This window comes from Chionomys nivalis, chromosome 10 (assembly GCF_950005125.1).
Source record: "Chionomys nivalis chromosome 10, mChiNiv1.1, whole genome shotgun sequence".
In the NCBI taxonomy this organism is placed as follows: Eukaryota; Metazoa; Chordata; class Mammalia; order Rodentia; family Cricetidae; genus Chionomys; species Chionomys nivalis.
The window spans coordinates 48,848,779-48,867,539 of NC_080095.1; the positions used below are offsets into that span (position 1 = coordinate 48,848,779).

At 42.1% G+C, this 18,761-nt stretch overlaps 1 pseudogene; it reads right to left on the reverse strand.

Moving 5' to 3' along the window:
* Positions 1-13,693: 13,693 nt before the first annotated feature.
* Positions 13,694-18,635, reverse strand: LOC130882266 (40S ribosomal protein S17-like; annotated as a pseudogene).
* Positions 18,636-18,761: the final 126 nt, after the last annotated feature.

The following is an 18,761-nucleotide window of genomic DNA, read 5'->3' on the forward strand; positions in this document are numbered from 1 at the left end:
ACACTGGGTGTCTGAGTTCCAGAGCAACCCTACATGGTGAGACTTTGTCACAAACTGTAGTAAGGAGCCCGCTTGTCGGTTCCCGGCCACTTAGCCCCAAAATAATCACACATAAACTGTTTTAATCAAATCACTGCTTGGCCCATTAGCTCTAGCTTCTTATTGGCTAACTCTTACATATTAATTTAACCCATTTCTATTAATCTGTGTATTGCCACATGACTGTGGCTTACCGGCTAAAGTTCCATCTGGCTGCGGTGGGGCTGCATGGCTTCTCTCTAACGCCTCCTTCTTTCTCTCAGCATTCACATTAGTTTTCCCCACCAAGCCTTTTCTGCCCTGCTCTGCTATAGGCTCAAAGCAATCCTTTACTAACAGTATTCACAGCATACAGAGAAGAATCCCACATTACCTCCCCTTTTCTGTTTAAATAAAAAGGAAGGTTTTAACTTTAACATTGTAAAATTACATATAACAAAACAGGTATCGAGCAAGAATTACAGTTACAATATTTATATCTACTTTATTTTTTATTATAACTAAGAAAAACTATAATTTTAAATTCTTCAACTCCATCAAAGACTCCAGAAGGATATAATATTACCTAAGTAAACAGTAAGTTCATTGTAAGCAACTTCCAAAACTCTAGAATTGACAGAGACATTTTACTTCCTGGACAGTCACCCAAAGTTCTTCTGTACTGTTGGGCATCCATCTTCAGCCTACAGGCCCATAGTATCTGGCAGACTTTTCTGTGAAGCAGGAAATTTCAAAAACTGTTTTGCCTCTATTGACAGTTTGTCAGTCACTTTCTTTTGTGTCCTGCAGAATGTCTTGCAGACTCTTTTATGAAACAGGAACCCTGAAGGATGGTCTCACCTTTAAGCAAATTTAGCAGTCATTTCTCTGCGAGTCCTGCATGTCCAGTTCATCAAGCAGTCCAGGCAAGAGCAGTTTTTTGCTCAAATGGCTAACCATAAGGAACCTCTTCAATGCCCATCTTACTCTTGAAGTTATTGGTGCTGCCAGAAGCAGATGTGTCTCATTGTCATGAAAAGTCCTAAGTTATTAAAAGATTTTAAATGCCATATCCTGAAGGTCTCTGAAATATTTGAAGAATACCTATCTAACTGAAATATATCTGTATATATCTAGAAAGCCTAACATGACTATACACTTGACTTGACTATTAGAGTTGTTTATCTATAACCTATATTTCTTAATTATACATTACTTTTTTTTTTTGGTTTTTCAAGACAGGGTTTCTCTGTGGCTTTGGAGCCTGTCCTGGAACTAGCTCTGTAGACCAGGCTGGTCTCGAACTCACAGAGATCCGCCTGCCTCTGCCTCCCGAGTGCTGGGATTAAAGGTGTGTGCCACCATCGCCCGGCTCTACATTACATTTTTAAATGAGCTGCAGAAACACAATGCCTTAATCAAGAGCAGAAATATACATAAAACAAAATTGACCTTAAATTTGTATCAATAAGGGCTGGAGAGATGGCTCAGCGGTTAAGAGCATTGCCTGCTCTTCCAAAGGTCCTGAGTTCAATTCCCAGCAACCACATGGTGGCTCACAACCATCTGTAATGAGGTCTGGTGCCCTCCTCTTATGGCCTGCAGGCATACACACAGACAGAACATTGTATACATAATAAATAAATAAATATTAAAAAAATTTGTATCAATAAATCAAGATCCATACAAATCTTTATAGAATATCCCCCTTTAAATGTAAAAGAACATTTATAAACAATATTTGGGAATATGGGCATAGATATTCTCTAAACTGCTTCCTGCTGTTTATTTGGCAAAGTATTTTTTTGAAGGGTGTTCAAGGCAACCTTTCAGGAGATCTTGATCCATCAAACCATATTAGTCTGGAAGCAATCCATAGGTTCTTATCCTTTGTAGAAACAAAAGAAAAACCTCTTTTCCAAAGCAACATATCCTTAGACTCAAATTCTGAAGTCAAGATACCTTTGAAATATATATATATTGTCTTAGCTTAGCTGTCTCCATAATCAAATGTTTCTCTGCAGTCAAAAAAATTCAAAGATAACAAAATAATATACTTAATCCAGACTCTTTGTGAATTTTCCATTTTTACGTGGCTTGTTTTTAACTCTATTAATTTTTTATATTTATTTTAATTTCTTTACCCCCTTAATCTATGACTGTCTGTACTCTGTCTCTTTAAAGACTTTACATTTTTTTAAAAACCATTTACTTCCTTTTATAACTGTGTATATTCTTTTTCTTGTCTCTCCCAAGCCTATGTACATTTATACAACACTGTGACCCATTTAAAGGTCTTTTATGTCTGAATTTGTCCTATTGTATATCTGTAATTCTTTACTGTCTAAGAATGAAAATGCTAAGCGCTTCTTAAAAACTTAAGCAGTACCATTGCTAGGGGAAGTACGGCAGTGTCTGATTGCCTCGTCCAGCCTAGCATGGCAGAGCTGCTTGCTGCCTCAGAGAGCCATGCACAATGTCCCATCTCTAGGCACACAGCTGGTCCATGTTGCCATCAAGCAAGCTGTAGCACATTGCTCACAAACCTCATTCAAATGCTCAGTCTCCTGGAAGAGCCAGAGGTCATGCTGACAGCATGGCCCAGAGAGCTGGCATTACAAAATGGCACAGCTTTTTTCCTCCTACAACTGAATCAGGAAAACTTCTCTTAAAGGAACCGCAGCATGCCATCAACAAACAAAGCCCATTCGGGGGGGAACTGCATCTAAACTCTGTTTTTTAGTGTCTAGAATTCCTTTGCAAGCCCTCTCAGCTTTAAATAGATTTTAGTTGGCCATGTGGGTGCCAATTTGTTGACAGAGGTTTCTGTCCCACCAGGTTCTTCAGTCATATAGTCCCAAAGAAACACACAGAGGTCCACAGTAAACATAAACTGGTTGGCCTATTAGCTCAGGCTTTTTATTAACTCTTATAACTTATCCCAGCACATAATTCTTGTCTATGTTAGCCACGTGACTTGGTACCTTTTTCAGTGAGGCGTTCACACCTTGTTTGCTCTGTGTCTGGCTTCCTCTCTGTCTGAGTGACAACTATAGACTGAAACTTTCTTCTTCCCATAATTCTCATTGTCATGCCTCTACTTCCTGCCTGGTCACTTTTACCCTTCCTATACTTTCTGCCTGGCTCCTGGCCAATCAGCAAACAAACAAAATTAAACCCCTCCCTCAACCAACAGACAACCCAGAGTTCTTTTTCGATGACCTTAAAAATCCTGTGGCTTATAGATTCTGCTCCTGACCTCAGAGCTATTACAGTGTTCCATTTGTCAACCCTGCAAAAGGTCCCTTTCTACGTGAGGGTTCTAGCACACCTTAGGCTAGGTGTGACTTTGTTGGAGTAGGTGTGGCCTTGTTGGGTGAAGTGTGTCATTGCCGAGGTGGACTTTGAGGTCTCATATATGCTCAAGCCACGCCCAGTGAAACAAACTTCCTGTTGCCTACAAGATGTGGAACTCTCAGCTCCTTCTCCAGCACCACGTCTGCCGCGCGTGCAGCATGTCCCACCATGATGATAATGGACTGAACCTCTGAACTGTCAGCGAGCCACCACAATGAAATGTTTTCTTTGTAAGAGTTGCCATGGTCATGATGGTCATGGTGTTGCTTCGCAGCAATAGAAACCCTAACTAAGACAGTAATGGAAAACTCGACGGACAGGAGGGACAGCTTGTGTAAAACACAGAGGCGAGAAGTGTGTGGTTAATTTTCGTCCTAATCTTTGGATGCTGGTCTTTCTAGGTTTCTCTGCAAATACATTCACAAAGCATGTCTTAGGGTGAGTTAGCTCTGCAGATGGCTCAGCTTATCTCTTAGGTCTTCGTTTTTAACTGTTTGGATTCTGAGGACAGTGCCTCTCTAAGCTGTTTCCTCAATTTCACGTAGTTGGGTAATTGCTGAAATTGTTTATGTGATTACTTCTAGGAGATTGCTCATGCATTTAATCCCAGAACTCAGGAGGCAGAGGCAAGTGGATCTCTGTGAGTTCAAGGCCAGCTTGGTCTACAGAGTGAGTTCCAGGACAGCCAGGACTACACAGAGAAACCTGTCTTGAAAACCAAACAAAATCACGTGTATTTATTTATTTATTTATTTATTTATTTATTTATTTATTTATGTCTATGCATGTGTGAACATGTACCATGGTGCACATGTGCAGGTCAGAGGACAACTTGTGGACATTGGTTCTCCCCTTCTACCAAGCGGATCCTAGGGATTAAACTCAGGTTGTCAGGCTTGATGACAAGCCCTTGCTGCCTGCTACCTCCATGGTGTTGCTTGGTGCCTGTTTTCAGGACCCTGTTGACTGTTCTGGAGTTCTCCCCTTTGTCTTAGCCCCTAGCCCAGGGCCAGTGCTGTATGAATCCCGCCCGAGCTTGTTTGCTGATTCTCCTTTATTGATTAAATTAGACTGTAAGTAGAAATCTGAATTCTGTGCCTACATTTCTCTAGAAGAGAAACCTTACAACGAGTGTAACTTGGTCCAGGAACTGGATGACATCCTGACATGTTTATGCCAAGACTTTCCCTGAGACCCATGTTAGGGTCTCTAGAGGAGCAGGACTAATGGAGTGCATATATTTTAAGGAATTTCTTAAGTTAGCTTTAAAGCGGTAGCAGCAGCAGAATCAAACCTGAGAACCGAAAACCAGGGTTACATGGTCCTTGGGGTGAATGCCTCAGCAGTAGTCCCACGATGGCTATCTCTCTTTGGGGGGATAAGAAGAAGCAACCTAGGGATGGGAAACAGATGGCTCCTGATGTGACCAGGACTCTTCCTGAGTCACCAGACTCAAATGTAGGAGGCAGTAGTTTGCAGTGATTAACTTGTTGTGCTTTGCTTGAGATCCCAGGGATCAAACCCAGGGCCTTGAACATGCTGTAGAAGCTTTCCATCTATTCCCATCTCTGTATAAAGTGCTTATGAGTATGGACTTGGGGACTGAAGAGGATATCAGTGGTAAAAGGCTTGCCTAGCATGTGCAAGGCCCTAGGTTACACCCCCCCCCCCCGCCAAGATCACGATGAAAGAAGAGTGTGCGAGAGTCTCAGGTTTCTATTGCTGTGATAAAAACACTGTAACCAAAAGCAACTTGGGGCTAGGCATGATGGTGCACATTAATCCCAGCCCTTGGGAGGCAGAGGCAGGAGGATTTTTGTGCGTTCAAGACCAAAGAGGTCTACTTAACGAGCTCTAGGACAACCAGGACTACAGAGAGACCCTGTCTCAAAAAACAAAAAATAATAACAACTTTAGGAGGCAACTTTAGGAGGAAAGGGCTTACATATCCTGAGTCCTAGACCGTTGGGGGAAAGCCGAGCTAGGAACTCAAGACAGGAACATGGAGGCAGGAACTGAAGCCGAGGCCATGGAGGAATGCTGTTTTTTGACTCCCTTTCCATGACTTCCTCAGATCGATTTCTTATATAATTCAGGAACACCTATCCAGGGGATGGCATCACCCACAATGGCCAGAACTACCTCACATCAGAATTTAAGGGTCAATCTAGGGGGCTGGAGAGATGGCTCAGCAGTTAAGAGCACTGGCTGCTCTTCCAGAAGACCCGAGTTCAATTCCCAGCAACCACGTGGTAACTCACAACCATTTATAATAGAATCTGATGATTTCTTCTGGCCTGCAGACAGACAAAGCACTCATATGTCAATCTGATGGAGGCATTTTCTCAAGTTCCCTCTTCTTAAATGAGCAAGCTGTGTCAAGTTAGCAATAAAACTAAACAGGACAGAAAGCGAGGATGAGAGTGAGAAGAGATAGAGGAGAAAAGGGAAAAAAGCAAATGAAAGGAAGGAATGAATGAAAAGAACGAAATAGAAAAAGGAAGGAGGAAGGAAGGAAGGGTGGTAGATTTGAATGCCAGATTGCTTGGCATTTAACAACTTTTTGCTTTATCTATTTTACTGTGTATGATACCCAGGTATCAGCTGGGTGTAGCGGTGCACGCTAATCCCAGCACTGGGGAGGCAGAAGCAGCTCACTCCCATTGCATCTTTGAGATGCAATTTGACAGGTAGTAACTGCCGGATCACAAAGAGGGTTGTTGGACAGGGTCACACCACTGTATATACATGATGCTGCTCAGGGCCAGTGACCTTTCAAGTTCATTATCTTGCATGATTCTGTCTCCATAAACTCCCAGCCACTTAGCTGCATTACCTTCGTCTTCTAGATACATTAACCAGGCACTCTTTATTTTTTTTTTAAATTTAAACTTACGTGTTTGGGTGTTTTGTCTAAGCACCACAGGCAAGCCTGTTGCCTGCCCCAGGAGACCAGAGTAGGCCATCAGATCCTGTGGAACTAAAACTACAGGTGATTGTGAGCCACCATGTAGTTGTTGGGAACTACATGAGAGAATATTTCACAGAAATTACTAAACAAACTAATTTTGCCTTTTTTGGGGGGGGGCAGGCGCAAACCTTTAAAAAATTTTCCCTTTTTAAAAAGATGTATTTTTACTTAGAACACATGTCTCTCTGTGTGTATGACATGAGTGTGGGGTTGGCTGAGGAAGCTAGAGGAGAACCTGGGGTATTCTAGAAAGGTGTGAGGTGCCCTCGTGGAGTTTCGGGAATAGACTGGGGTCTTCTAGAAGATCAGCCAGTGCTCTTATCTGCTGAGCCATCTCTCCAGTCTGTAGATTCTCTTTGATTTAGTTTCTTCATTTGAATAGAAGTGCATTTACAATACAGGTCTCTGAGTTTGAGGCCACCCTGAGCTATATAGTAAGAATTTCTCTAAAAATCAATAAATAAATCAGGACAGCAAGCAGTGGCAGCTTTCATATATTGCCTGTCCTGGAACTAGCTCTTGTAGACCAGGCTGGCCTCAAACTCACAGAGATCCACCTGCCTCTGCCTCCTGAGTGCTGGGATTAAAAGTGTGTGCCACCACTACTCAGCCTGAGTTTGGATTTCTAGCATCTATTTAACAAGCCAGTTGTGGCATATGTCTGTCTGTGATCCCAGCTCTGAGGTGGGGGATGGGAGACAGGCAGAGTCCTGGAGTACACTTGGCCAGTCAGTCTGGCTAAACAGCGTGCTTTTGCTTCAGTGAGAGACTCTGCCTCAAAAGCTGGAGTGAGGAGCGGCTGACATCTACCATTAACTCTGGCCTCTGCTTGTGCGTGCACAGGTGTGAATATGTAGACATACCATGCACAGGTGTGAATATGTAGACATACTGTGCACAGGTGTGAATATGTAGACTTACCGCACACACGTGTGAATATGTAGACGTACCACATATACTGCAGTATAATTTCCCACAGAGTGTGCTGTTCCAGGGCCTACACCCTTTCTAAATCCAGGTTTTTTTTTAATTCAATCTGAATTTAATTTTTTTCAGATTTATTTTATGTGTTTGTGTGTTTTGACTGCATGTATATCTGTATACCATGTCCCTGGTGCCTGAAGAGGTCAAGAAGAGAGCATTGGATCCCCTGGAACTAGAGTTCCAGGTGCTTGTGAGCTGCCACGTGGGAGCTAGAAATTTAATTTTTATTGATACAATTTAATCCTATTCCCTCCCACTTTATGTCTGAAGATTGCTCAAGTCCCAAGCTGTAGGGACCAATAGGAGACCTCGCTTTTCCAAAGAGACTGTAACCACACCAGGTGTGTGGAACCCTGTCTTTCTCAATATTCCCCATCCCCCTAGAAGGCTCCAACCAGCCTGCATGCACCAATCTGGTTAGGAAGGGCTCTTCCCTTTGGGGTAATGATGGCTTTGCTTCCAGTGATCTTCCCAAGGGTCCACACTGCTAGAACTGGAGAGAAGGGGAATGCTGTCCAGCCCCTGTAGCCGACTCTCTTGACTTTTCTTTCCCAGGACATAATCCCATCAACCCAGTAGGACTTTATTGTTTACATTCTCTGTGTTCCCAAGCTCTAATGTTCCTCCTGGTCGGTGTGATGACATCACAGCAGCAGAGCTTTAGTCTGGATGTGTCTTAGGCATGGTGTCATCATTTTGGCAACACTCATGCCACTGAATACCATCTGTGCTACTTCCTGCTTGCTGGAACAAGAAGAATGACAACCATCCAAACTACACTCAGCAACACGGTCTTGGCGTTCATGCATCGGTCATTTATTGAGTGCCTATTACATGCTGGCCCCCTGTCTCGTTCATTGGGACCCGGGGCCTCCTCTCCTATGACTAGTGTTCCCTTGACCCTGATATTGAGAGAAGGGGTTGTTAAATATGAAGAACAGCTTGTTAACCGAGACTGGGAGGAAATGGAAGCGTCTGCAGCTGCCAACAGTGTAATTGATGCATCTTAAGTAGGAAGTTTAAACATATTTTAATGGTTATATATGAGCCTGACTGCTATTTTCAATTTAATTAGAAGGAAGGCAGCATGCAGCCTGTTAACGTATCATAGGAGAGTCCACGGGGATGGGGCTATTTGTTTAAAAGTGAACACAATTTCTCCAGAAGCTAAAAATAGAATCACCATATGATCTAACAATCCCACTTCTGAGCATTTATCCAAAAGATTTAAGAGCGAGATCTTCACGAGATACTTACACACCCGTGTTTATGGTAGGATTATTTCTAGCTGCTAGGAGAAGTACATGACCCAATTGTCCAAGGATGGATAAATGGAGAAGCCACATGGAATATATACGTTCAAACAAATATTATTCAACCTCAAAAGGAAACAGAAGTTTGAATTAGTCTTAGCTATGTGATGAGATCCTGTATCCAAAACAAACACACACACACAGAGAAAGAGGAAGTCCTATCTTTGGGTATAATATGGATGAAAGTTGAGGCAAACTGAATGAAAACTGCCACTTACAAGGAGACAATATTGTATGGTTCCATCGTAGTCATTATCCTGGAAACAAAGTAGAGAACTGGTTTCCAGGGTGGGGCTGGGCAGGTACGGGGAGTTATATTTAATGGTCTGGAGGTTCAGGTTTGTAAAATATATATGATCCGATTCACAATGTGATTGACATGGTCATCAATATTAACTTAAAAATGACAAATGTCCTACACTTAGGTGGTAGATACAAGAAGGTCAGAAGTTGGAGACCAACTGCAGCTATGTAGCTAAGTGGAGGCTAGCTTGGGAGCTGCTGAAAAGAAGAGGGTCAGCCAGGCGGTGGTGGTGCACGCCTTTAATCCCAGCACTCAGGAGGCAGAGGCAGGTGGGTCTCTGTGAGTTGTTTTTCTATTGTTTAAACTATTATTAATTAAATTTACTCGTTTATTTTACATCCTGACCGTTTCCTTTCCCTCCTGTCCTCCCATTCCTTTCCCCCACCTCCTCTGGATCTCTGAGTTTGAGGCCAGACTGGTCTACAGAGTGAGTTACAGACCATGTCCAGAAAAACAAACAAAAAGAAAGAAAGGAATAAAGGAAGGAAGGAAGGAAGGAAGGAAGGAAGGAGGGAAGGAAGGAAGGAAAAAGGTTAAGGTGTTCAATTTTATATGCATTTAAAAATCTTTCTTTGTTTACAATTCTGGGGCCTGAACCCAGGGCTTCGTGAATGCTATTAAGTGCTCTGTCCCTGAGTCACGTTCACAGGTCTATGTGCATTTTGAGATTATGCTATAGGGCTGAGGACGTGGCCCAGTTGCTTGAGTGCTTTCCTACATACTCAAAGCCCTGGGTTTGACCCCAGCAGGGATAAACTGGTCACGGTGGTGCACACCTGTAATCGCAGCTCTCCAAAGGGGAGGGTCAGAAGTTTGAGGTCAGCATTGGCTACATAGTCTATTGTATGACATCAGCCTTGCGTATGTTAGACCTGTCTCCAAAAAGTAAAGATAATCATGGAAGCGGGTGTGTTTATTCTAGAAAGAGTGGTGAACGGGGTCGACCAGGAGGTCAAGCTGTCAGTCTGACACTCAATTTCTACCTGTGTTATCTGCGTTGAACCTTTAAGTCTTCTATCCTGACTGACAACATAGAGATCATGCCATCTATTGCGGAGTTACAGGAAATGACGTGTGTGTAAGTTTGGAGACAGGAGAGACACTCCCGTGGAGGATCCATTGCTAGTGAGGAGGATGAGCTCTTCCCTCACCAGACTGTGCTGCTGTGCGTCTAGCTGCACTGTGCCTTTTATTTTTAAAATTTTCTTTATTTACTCGTTTATTAAAGTGCATGAGTGTTTGCCTACCTACATGTCTGTATACCGTATGCGTGCCTGGAGGCCAGAAGTAGGCACTGGATACTTTAGAACTGGAATTACAAACACTGTGTGGGTGCTGGGAATCGAACCCAGGTCCTCTGTAAGAGGAACAGGTGTTCTAACCATTGAGCCATCTCTTCAGCCCCTGAACTAGGTTCTTAAGCTGTTGAGACAGCAACATCAGTCTTTGTTCATTTGTCTTCCCTACTTTCTCCGCCTGAGAGCTACAGACACTGAGAGCCTTGAGCCTGGTGTGGCTGCTGCTCTTCTTCCTACCTTTTGCTTTTCTGATCCTCTCTCTACATTAGGTTGGAAGGGTTCAGAGTTTTGACAGGAGGGAACATCATACATGAACAAATGTTTCTTAGAGAAAAAAAAATCAACAAAGAAAGCTTAGGGTACAGGGAAGAGATACGGGCCCATTTTGCATGGAGATCCTGAAGTATGAGGCAAGCTGGATGCCAGCAGCCAAGCCTGTGGAACTTCATACAGTAAGAAGTTCAGGATATAAGAAGTGCATTAGGCCAGGTGGTGGTGGCGCACGCCTTTAATCCCAGCACTCGGGAGGCAGAGTCAGGTGGATCTCTGTGAGTGTGAGGCCAGCCTGGTCTATAAGAGCTAGTGCCAGGACAGGTTCCAAAGCTACAGAGAAACCCTGCCTTGAAAAACCAAAAAAAAAAAAAAAAAAAAAAAAAAAAATTAGTTAAGTATACATTTAAATCAAAATCATTGTATAAGTATAGTAAAATCCCAGTGAATTATTGAGGTGAATTCCATAAAATAACATGAAATTCAGCTAGACGTTGAATCGTCGGGTGAGAAAGAAGACTGAAAAGTGTGCAGCAAAGGACCCACTTTATCAGCAAATGGCAGTGTGACAAGTGCTTATTTGTAAAATAGTCTAGGTCCTTAGCACGCAGTACACAACGGGCTCCAAAATTAACAATTGTACATTAGAATTTAGTGAAAAAATAAATTAGAAAATAATTTCTACTTTCTGTGTGTGGAAACTTTTTTTTTTTTTTTTTTTTAGAGCAATAGACTTTTGTGTATCAGGCCTGGAGAGAAGGCTCAGTGGTTAAGGAAAGATACTGCTCTTGCAGAGGATCTGAGATCTGTCCCCCACACCTGCATCTGGTGGCTCCCATCACTTGTAACCCCAGTTACAGGGCCTACTATCCTCTTCTGGCCTCCATGGTTACCTGTATGTAGATGATACACATAAACCCATGCAGGAACGTACACATTACATAAATAAAAGTAAAGAAATTCTTAAAAAAGAATCTCATGTAGCCAGTCAGTGGTGGTGCATGCCACCATAATCCATAATTCCAGCTCTTGGGAGACAGAGGTAAGTGTATCTCTGTGAGTTCGAAGCCAGCCTAGTCTACAGAGCTAGTTCCAGGACAGTCAGGGCTGCACAGAGAAACTGTGTCTGGAAAAGCCAAATAGCAACAATAAAAAAACCCAAAGAAACATGTATCATTGATCATATATCATCAGTGGGATTATGATTGGTGTCATCATTTATGAAAACAACTCTTGCCTGCTTGCCTGCTTCTTCTTTTAGAAACATACTCTAGAGGAAGTTCAGGACAAAAGAGATGAGTCCGGGAATGCTGATAGCCCTAAGTTAGGAAGTTTAGGATGCAAGAAATATCCAAGTCAGTGAAACAAGAGGCAAGTGAACTGCAGAATCTTTGCAAACCGAATACTAAGTAGCAGCAAGAGGAAAGACCTATTGTTTGCGTTAGCATGGTTACATTAAAAACACAATACTGAAAACAAAAAACCTGGTGGTGGTGGCACACTCTTTCCATACCAGCACTCTGGAGACAGAGGCAGATGGATCTCTGTGAGTTCGGGCCTGCCTGGTCTACAGAGTGAGTTCCAGGACAAATTCCAAAGCTACACAAAGAAACCCTGTCTCGAAAAACCAAACCAAACCAAACCAACCAAAACCCCCAAACAACAAAAACCACAATGCTGGGAATTTGAGAGACCACTTGGAGGTTAAGAGCACTTTTGTTCTTCGAGAGGACCCATGCCCAGTTTCCAGCACACACATGGCAGCTCACAGTCTGTAACTCCAGTTCTTGAGAACCCAACACCCTAAAACAAAACAAACAAATGAAATAATATTTACTGAAAATCAAACCTTGGAAGCTCACATAAAAGTTCCATGTTGTATATTATTAAAATTGTGACACCTTGGGAATAGAAAAGAACTAGACCCAGATTTTGGTATCTGTGGCAAAGAGGGAATATGGGTGAAGGTTACATTGGAAGCATCCATGTTTTCCGGGCTTTATTTCTAGAGCTATGTGGTGGGTATGTGGCTTCTGTTATTGTGACTCTCTGTAAGTCTAAAATGGCTTGTGAAAAAAAGAAAAAAGCCGGGCAGTGGTGGCACACACCTTTAATCCCAGCACCCGGGAGGCAGAGGCAGGCGGATCTCTGTGAGTTCGAGGCCAGCCTGGTCTACAAGAGCTAGTTCAGGACAGGCTCCAAAGCCATAGAGAAACCCTGTCTCGAAAAACAAAAAATAAATAAATAAATAAATAAATAAATAAATAAATAAATAAATAAATAAATGGGTAAAAAAGAAAAGAAAAGAAAAGAAAAATATATAAGTATTAACCTTTACAAAAATTAAAACAACATTTAAATATGAAATCTAATTTCTGCCACTAACATCCGCAACCCATTCGGAAAGCTATTCTCCAGTAGCAGTTCCGTGTCCATCCATCTACCCAGAGCCCTTCCCACGTATTTACATTTCCTCCTAGCATCTAGGTTTGTTTTATAAATGTGTTTATTTATTTTATACACATTTATACAAATGAAAGACCACTCTACCATCATTCTGAGCTGCCTTTTTCCACTTGCTATCTAGACATTTCTCCATATGACAGATAGTGCCCTTCTATGTAATGGCTGCACTCCTTCCCACAGCACAGCTGAACTATGATCTCACTAGTGTTCAGCTAATACATACTTAAATTGTTTCCACTTGCCATTAAAATTCGACAATGACTGTCCCTGGTGAACGTTAAAAGTATTTTTGTATGAAAGATTTCCAGGGGGATGAATTTCAAGAGAAAGAGTTTCTGAGAATTTATACTTCAAAATGAAAAACGTCCCAAAGGAACGAGAGTATATTCTTTCTTTTTTTTTTTTTGTTTTTTTGTTTTTTTGTTTTTTGTTTTTCTGCTGTAAGTTTAATTTGAGGAAATAAAGCCATTGTAGACAATAGCTGGGTGCATGTCAGGGATGTTGCATTTTCTCTTTTTCCCCCTACAACACACTCGGGAATACCAGAAAGCCCCCCAACATTCCATCTGTACAGCTCCATACTGATTGAATCAAGTGTGGGAGCCTGAAGATTCCAGCAGTAAGTTCTGGCTGCTCTCTTAAGTGCAGACACTGCAGAACTTACCGTGCTGCCTTGGGAAACATAGTTCTGCCAGAGAAGAATGACACCCAGTCACCCCAAGGGAGGAGGGAAAAGACCCGAGGGCTCGCACAGCCTGCTGCCAGCCCTTGCTTGGTCATAATTCTCATAACCTGCGGCGTTCTGCTTACACCGGCTCAAGGAGGTCTTGGCTGTGGTGAGAAACACCAAGTTCTACCATGTAGCTTCATATTCCTTGACAGAGGAAGGAGGAAATGAGCTTTCCTTTCCAGCACTGAAGGTCTACTTGGAGGAAGCAACGTGGAAGGGAGGATTTGATCCTGGGGAGCACTTCGTAAAATGGAAATGAATGTCCCGTGTGACCCATTTTGTGTAGTTCCTAGTGCACAGTAAAGAGTCCCATAGTGCTCATCTCAGCTACACGTACACCCACTGAAAGTGAAAGAGAACAGCATACCCCAAGCCAAGAGGCTGGCACAAGTTTGTAAAGCAGTTTATAGTTTTCTCAGAAAGAAAAATCCTGAATGTTTCTTCTAATATGTGAAATCTGGATTTTAAAAGCGATGATGCCATAGACGTGTGAAAAGGCCATGACGACATGCAGGCATTTCCCAAGAGCTGGGGGCATGTGCTTAAGCGTTTGGGGCGAATACACGATGCATGACTGAATAAAATAATGAAAATTTAGTGCAGAAAGTTCTCTTTATTAAGTGTGTGAAGGGCTTGCCAAAATGTCCTGATCATCTCAAGATGGCAGTGACTCCTGAGGGTGACCGTTGGCCATCGCTTGCCTGTGAGACCACTGGCTTTTACCTAATTATAACTTTTTTCTTCTTCAAGGTCAAGATAAATGGCATTTTATGTTTCCAATGAGTCTCTCCCAGTGTTTGGTTCTCTTTTTATTTTTTTTTAATTTGTGTGTGTGTGTGTGTGTGTGTGTGTGTAAGTTCATGCACTTGTGTGGAGGTCAGAGGACAACCAGCACGGGTTAGTTCTTCCCCTGCACCATGGATTCTGAGGATTGAACTCAGATCGCCACTTTCACTGCAAGCCCTTCAACACTGGGCCAGCTCTCCAGCTGCCAGTGCATGGTTTTAGAATTTCTTTTCTTTCTTTTTTTTTTTTTTAAATAAATACTTTGTTCTTTCTGCCAGTGGGTTTTTAAAAATGGGTCAGCAACCTTTCAAATCTGAGAATATCTACTTTCTTCACTTAGAAATACCATCAAAAAGAACACTTTCAATTACTGTGACTTCAGCTTCTACCTTTCTTTTCCAGGCTCTTTAAACTTTACTTCTCCAGAAAGCTTTCTGTTCATTAGAAGAAGGGTGTTTGTATCCGTACTATGATCTTACTCCACCAGCCAAGAGTCTTTTTCACCAAAGATAGAACGGGTATTCTTTGTGTTTTTAGAAAAAGGAATATCAAGAGAAGGAGCTGCAAGAGCGTCATTGTTTCTGGTTTTTGTTTGGTTGGTTTTTTGTTTTTTCAAGACAGGATTTCTCTGTGTAGTCCTGGCTGTCCCAGAACTAGCTCTGTAGACCAGATTGGCCTTGAACTCAGAGAGCCACCTGCCTCTGCCTCCCAAGTGCTGAGATTAAAGGTGTGCATCACCATTGCCTGGCAATCATAGTTCTGTATGTTCTACACAGCACCACGTTCAGAGCAGACTGTGCAGAGCCTAGGGAGAGGGAGGCAACAACATGGGAATTCTAGCCTCTTTCTCCTACCCAAGCACTCGTGGGTAGATGACCTTGGAAATGAATCAGATTTTCTGTCTCTTGGTGTCTGTGTCTGTAGGGCAGGACATGGGTGCTTACACAGATGGGATATTTTTAGGATTAGACAACTCAGTACATTCAAACTGTAAATTTTCTGCTGAGGTCACTAGCTCGTAATGTTCAAAGATTATGAGAGTTCATGTTGACATTGATGGGAGGGATGGCCCAACGTTTCTACTTTCTTCCTGTTTTGATTCTCATATAGGATTTTTTGTTTTGTTTTGTTTTGTTTTGGTTTCCTGAGACTAGGTTTCTCTACATAACAGTCCTGGCTGTCCTGTGATGTGGGATACCCCTCTGCATGCTGTGAATATGTTTTATTACCATTGTTTAATAAAGAAGTTGATTTGGCCAATAGTCAGGCAGAATATAGCTAGGCGGGAAATCCAAGCAAAGATACAGGGAAAAAGAGGGTGGAGTCTGGGAGACACCAGTAGCTGCTGGAGAAGCAAGATGTGAGGTAACAAGCCATGAGCCTCATGGTAAAATATAGAATAGAAACGGGTTAATTTAAGTTGTAAGAGCTAGTTAATAATAAGCCTGAGCTTATTTTTAATTTTAATTAATATTAATTTGTAGTTAATAGTAAGCCTCAGAGTGATTATTTGGGAACTGGTGAGCAGGAGAGAAACCTCTATTTATAGTTCTGGAACTCACTCTGTAGACCAGGCTAGCCTTGAACTCAGAGATCTGCCTACCTCTGCCTTCACTCCACTGAGTGCTGCTATTAAAGACATGTGCCACCACCGCCCTGCCCTCATCTGGGATTTAAACTCTATATTTTAGTAGTCTTTCCTCTATAAGATGAAGAAAACATTGTTAACTTTCTCTTCAGTTACTTGCATGTGTCATCTGCAAGTCAGAGACTATTTGATACAGTGTGAAGAAGTTTGACGTTTGGAAGAACTGAGTTCTAGCTATGATTCTATTTATTAAGAACTGTCTGGCATTGGGAGACCTTCCTGAGTCTAAGCTTTTAAATGATAAAATGCCAAAGAATGTATCAATGAAGTTCAGTTAGTGGTGCCTATGAAGGTACACTTGTAGTGCATGCTTGTAGTTATTATTGCTAGTATCATTCAAGATTACATGAGTGATCCGTGTGTAGTGGTGCATGCCTTTAATTCCAGCACTTGGGAAGCAGAGGTAGGCAGATCTTTGTGAGTCTGAAGTCAGCCTGGTCTACATATTGATACATAGTGAGACCCTGTCTCGAAAAACAAAAACAAACACATTATTTTTGTAGGTTTATTTTATAAAAACATTTTTATTTTATGTAAACAAGTTATGTTTATGAATGCATGTCTGTCACTACTTGTGTACTTGGTACCCACTGAGGCCAAAAGAAGGCATTGGATCCCCCGGAAACTGGAGAGAGGTGATTGTGAGCCACCATATGGGTACCAGGGATCAATCCTGGGTCTTCTGTAAGACTAGCAAGTACTCTTAATTACTGAGTCAACTGTAGCCCCAAGCCCATATTTTTAAAATATCTGCTTTGAGCCTGAACTTGAAAAAATAATCTGAGTAAATTAGCTTTGATAAATTATACTATAAAAGAAGTCCTGGCAGGGTCGCTTAAACTGATTCCCTCAAGTCTAAGAATAGATTTCATCTAAATTATCACACTTATTTCAACATGTAGAACATCTTACAATTAAGGCTTAAAAGTAAAGAGAGGCTATGGTGGTTACCAGTCTGATCTGTGTCACTAGTCTGAATTCTTTTGGGAGTAACTAACAGAAACCTAACTCTAAAGTGACTTAAATCAGCAAGGGAATTTACTGATCTGTATTCCTGAAACGAACTTCAGGCATTACTGGATCCAGTAGTTCTAAGGAAGAAACACGTTTGTCAAGTTTCTTCCAAATGCTTGACTTCCTGTAAGGTAGTTCCTACGTAAGTCATTTCTATGGTTGATGATCACAACAGTTAAAAATCAAGTGTCTCGAAAAACCAAAAAAAAAAAAAAAAAAAAAAAATCAAATGTCGAAGATGCAATTGGCCCGAGTCATGTCCCCAGAGGGGATGAAGAGGGAAGCATTATGGTCAACAGTTCCTCCAAGATCAAGTGACAGGAGGGAGGGTGTGGTCCTCCTAGGGATTGTAAGGTCAGGGAGGGAAGCAGATACCCATCACACTAAGGCTGGCTAGACGATCTCTAAAGGTCAGGCTATGCCTAGAAACCAGGACCTTGGTTCTTCCTCTGAGACACAGTCTCTTTGTGTAGTTCAGTGTTGTGTGACTGTTTCCTTTGTGTTGAAGGTTCCCTTCTGGAGGGAAGAGAAAGGTTGGTCAGCCTCAGGAAGTAAATGAAACAGTTAAAGCCTAGAAAGTAAATCAAACTCACTAGGCTCAGGAAACTCCTGGAAGTTAGGAGACTCATAAGCCCCTCCCCAAGGTTACAGCTGACAGTTGCTGCAGAGAGGAGAGTTTCTGGCTGTCTGTGCTGTCTGCGGATTGTGCAGGTAGCTCCAAGGATGCTGTTGTGTGTTGTCTCCTGAGCTGGGGTGGGGTGTTTTGGTGATGCAGCTGCTTTTGAGTCAGCCAAGTTCTTGTGAACCCCTCACCCATACTCCTGGAAGTAACCCCAATGAACTCACTGTTTTGCTAGGCCAGACTTGAGTGAAAAACAATTTAGACCTACATGTAATTTAACATCTTAAAATTGTCCCCAGGTTTGTTGAAAATACTACAGGACAGATTCGAACATCTCAACATCATGGTTTTTTTTTTGTTTTTTTTTTGTTTTTTTTTTTTTTTGGTTTTTCAAGACAGGGTTTCTCTGTGGCTTTGGAGCCTGTCCTGGAACTAGTTCTTGTAGACCAGGCTGGTCTCGAACTCACAGGGATTCACCTGCCTCTGCTTTGAAACTCATCTCAACTGTAGGCTGAGTGATCTGCAGGTTGGAGAGACTGCCAGAGTCTGGAGGCTTCAGCATTTCTGTGGTGTTGGGATCTAACTCAGTGATCTTCTGATTTAGGACCGAGACCTCAGGGACAGAATTATCCCTCTTCCCTCTCCTGCAGCTGGATAGAGATACCTCTCCCAGGACGTGTCTGAATCCGCATCATCAGATGGGTGACAGCTTGCTAGCAGAGTTTCTTTCTAGAGATAATGGTGATCTCGGTACACATGCTTGAGGTGTGAAAGTCATTACCCAGGCACCAGTAGTACTTTTTGATGGTGACCTGGGCTGCCTTCTTCACAGTCTTGGTGTGAATGTGGCCCATGATGGCAGGTTCCAGAAAAAGAACTGATTGATTTCCTTCTAAAAATGTTTTTATTAGCAGATATTAATTATACACAATGGATTTTATTATAACATTTTAATATATGTACATAATGTATTTAGATCC